Consider the following 402-nt stretch of genomic DNA (forward strand, 5'->3'; position numbering starts at 1 on the left):
CTCTTCAAGGGTCTTTAGGCTGCGCTCCTTCAAAAATACTGCCAACTTGGAATTGCAACACGCAAGAAACTGTTCTGTCACCATTCGCTCACGAAGTTTTTCATACGTCTTTTCTGTGTTGGACATCTCTAACCACCGGTCAAAATAACTCAGGAGACGCGAAGCAAACTGCTTTCCTGTCTCCGCATCCTCTGGCTTTGCGCTGCGAAATTTCTCGCGGAAACCATCGGCTGTCAGTCTAAATCTTTGCAGCAGTGCTGTCTTTACAGTGTCGTAGTCCATAGACTCTGATGCCGGCATTCTTCCGAAGACACTAAGTGCTTCGCCGACCAGACAGAGACTCAATGCTGTCGCCCACTGACTCTTCTCCCAACCTTGCCCTAGTGCTACTCGTTCGAAGCG

This window comes from Haemaphysalis longicornis, unplaced genomic scaffold (genome assembly GCF_048455015.1).
Source record: "Haemaphysalis longicornis isolate Haplotype H1 unplaced genomic scaffold, Haemaphysalis longicornis Haplotype H1 scaffold_7, whole genome shotgun sequence".
NCBI classification, from domain to species: Eukaryota; Metazoa; Arthropoda; class Arachnida; order Ixodida; family Ixodidae; genus Haemaphysalis; species Haemaphysalis longicornis.